Here is a 3,268-nt window from a genome sequence, read left to right as displayed (position 1 = left end):
CAATGCTACTGTTTTAACTGTAAATAGTGATGTCATTATCTCACTCTCACTCTGACCAATACTCACTACCTCCTAATATACTGTAAACCACATGTACATCAGGACAGTGACTTGTATAAAGCCAAATTGATGTAAATATTGAATGTAGTTCGAGATCGGCAAGTTGCCTATTGGTTAGAGAGTTGAGCCAGTTAGCGAAAGGTCTCTGGCTCAAATAACCGACCTAACAAGCTGAAAAAAACATGTCAATGTACCCCAATTACTACTGTAAGTCGCTCTGAATAAGAGTGTCTGCTAAATGTAAGATACTTTTACATCAGTGATGGAAACTTCATTTTTTTTGGTATGAGTTGTTTTGATTTTGATGTATTGTATTGTACTGTATTCTTTCATTCCCTTCATTTTGAGTGGCCCACGCTTTCTATTGTTCTTCTGTGACCCCAGTTGACTGTAAAACCATTTATGGAGCAAAGGTCTATCATGTTACCTATCCAAGAGAAAGAACTATTGTAGTGATTCTGCAATTGTGTAACCACTCCCTGCCAAATCTGATGCTATGTATTGGCTATTGAGAGGCTTTGAAGGCACTCCCCAGTAAGAGCAGTCCTCCAACAAATGGAATTCTGCAGTATTTCAATGAAATGTTTCAAGGACAAAATGACTTAAGTAATGTATTTAAGTATGTTTGTTGTTGTAGTGGGAAAGTAACATTAGTAATCCCTGAAAATGATACTTTAAGGAAGCTGACTTTAAGCTTCTGGGGCTCGTAGAGTGTTTGTGAGAGTCTCGTCTTTCCATTGAGGGGTCATAATAGTTTGTTGTACCTGCAGCAGCCACATTTGCCAAAGTCTATTTCAGTAACCAAGATAACTGAAAAGGGTTTCCAATGTATGATTCTATCATGATCTCATATGATATAGTGGATCCCCCCTCCCAGGGAAGCAGTGCTCCACAGGAATGAATGAAATTCTACAATATTTCAATAAAATGTTTCAAGGACAAAATTACATGTATTTAAGTATTTTTGTTGTGGTAGGGACAGTAACATTAGTAATTCCTAAAAATGATACTTTTTATATATTTTTTATTTTATCATTTTTATGTTTAGCTCATATAATATAATTTAAAATTATGCATGAAGGCATCTGTAATAGAATGCATGTGGCAAAAATAAATGTGAACATTAATACATACATTTCTATAGATTCAAAAAAAATATGTTTACGATAGTGGGAGAATGCCAAGATGGAGGCACGGTGGCTTCAACACATTGCCCCCTATCAGTCATCTAGTGTATATATAAAATATTGGTTTGCGCCCCACAGGCGTACAATATCTCAGCACACTGCCCCCACCACATGATTTCAAATAATTTAAACTCAGATCTGGAATTAGGTCACTAATATGGGTGACGAGAATTGGAGGGAACTGGTACAATAACAAAATTGAGGACAATCACAAGGGATAGTCAACTGCTGTGTTGGCTACTCAACTGCTGTGTTGGCTACATGCAAGAATGGTTTGGCTTCAGAAGTTTCCGTAGTTGGCGGTTTCCTTACTTACTGGCTCATCAGAACCTGATCCTCCCTAGTTTGCCTAGTAACTGATTATGTATTGGCAGTCAAATCATAGTTGGGAACTCTCAAAATTACTGCAAGGAGTTAAGAGAATTGAGGTATAAAATCATGGTTACTGATACCCTTGGGATGTCCCTACCAGAAACTCTAATCCTAACCTTAACCCCTAGCCTTACCCTAAACCTTAACCAGGACCCTTACCTAACCCTACCTTAACTCTTACCTTACCCGTTTTAAATGTCAACTTCAATGGGGTGACTTCAGAGTTGGAACATCTCAAGAATCCCACTTAGACATTTGCCAGAAAATAATGGTTATAAGGCACTAATAGATGGCCTTTGCTGCTGTCTAGTCAGTGGATGAAATTGGAGTTAGGCAAACAACCACATTATTGGCCAAATTTGGTTACTTTTTGTGACACAAATTCTAAAATAATCATAGAAACCCCATTTTATTTAACAGAAAACACATTTTATATCATAGAAAACACATTTCACATTTTGAAATGGTGAAGACGTACAGGGCTTTGTGGTCTGTGGGGAAAGTACAGGAAGCCACAGGTGAAGAGAGGAAAGGCGAGGCAGTACCGATGTGGCTATTATCTTAGGTCACACACATTCCTCATGGCAGCTTTCAAAATAACTCATTGTTGACTTGAAGACTCACAGGGTGAGCTACACTCTTATTTAGATTGATGGGGCAGCGGTAGAGACTGTAGATAGTTTCAAATGCCTGTATATTCAGATCTCTGTGTAGGCCTATAGTTACTCTATGCATACCAAGGGACGAATGAGCTGAATATCCAACTCCTCCTGTAAATGTAATTTATCTTGATGCCATATTAGATGATGTATATATCTTTTGCATCCTATATTTTTCAATTCTCCCCAACCCCCATTTTATTTAAGGATATACAAGCTGAGGAACTAAGAAAGGATCTCAGTATCTGCTGCTTCTAAGCTCCTTGCCAACATGGTGGTCTCCATGGGCACAATGATATGTGGCTGTGACAAGTAGGCAAGTTAAAGTTAGGCCCTTCAGGTTGCTTGGTTTGTGTATCTCACTGGTAGAATAGATTGTCTAGTCTAGTCTTTTATTAACAAATGATCAATGATATAGTCAATCATTTGATAATGTCAATATTCAATAGTATCATCAGTCAGATGGGTTTGTTTTGTATACGGTTTGACTATGAAGTTTTCTCTTTTAGTGGGTAATTAACAAACACTCATTAGTTGAAATTGTATTGTCAGCCTGCTACTAAAAGACATTCATGATTATTATTATTGTTATTATGATTACAGGGTCCTGGGCTGTATTACGTTGATGACAATGGTCTGAGACTGTGGAAACATGTTCTCCACTGGGTCTGGTAACACCTATGCCTATGGTGTGATGGACAGCGGCTACCGTTATGACTTGTCTGTTCCAGAAGCCTATGATTTGGCACAGAGGGCGATCTTTCATGCTACACACAGAGATGCTTACTCTGGGGGAACAGTCAACAGTAAGTCTGAGCTTGTTACCTGGTTTATAATGGTGGTGATGGTGGTGATGGTGGTGTGTGTGCGTGTGTGCGTGTGTGCGTGTGTGCGTGTGTGCGTGTGTGCGTGTGTGTGTGTGTGTGTGTGTGTGTGTGTGTGTGTGTGTGGGTGGGTGGGTGGGTGGGTGGGTGTGTGCTTGACTTTCTC

The 3,268-nt window shown here is 39.1% G+C and overlaps 1 long non-coding RNA gene across 1 annotated transcript; it reads left to right on the top strand.

The window, feature by feature from the left end:
• Positions 1-2,152: 2,152 nt before the first annotated feature.
• Positions 2,153-3,125, top strand: LOC139554650 (uncharacterized). Its single transcript, XR_011670871.1, has 3 exons — positions 2,153-2,246; positions 2,486-2,594; positions 2,882-3,125. It is a non-coding gene; the product is annotated as an uncharacterized lncRNA (long non-coding RNA).
• The last annotated feature ends 143 nt before the right edge of the window (positions 3,126-3,268 follow it).

Source organism: Salvelinus alpinus, chromosome 26 (genome assembly GCF_045679555.1).
Source record: "Salvelinus alpinus chromosome 26, SLU_Salpinus.1, whole genome shotgun sequence".
In the NCBI taxonomy this organism is placed as follows: Eukaryota; Metazoa; Chordata; class Actinopteri; order Salmoniformes; family Salmonidae; genus Salvelinus; species Salvelinus alpinus.
Note: the sequence above shows the minus strand (reverse complement) of the source record. Positions and strands in the feature narration are given on the sequence as shown.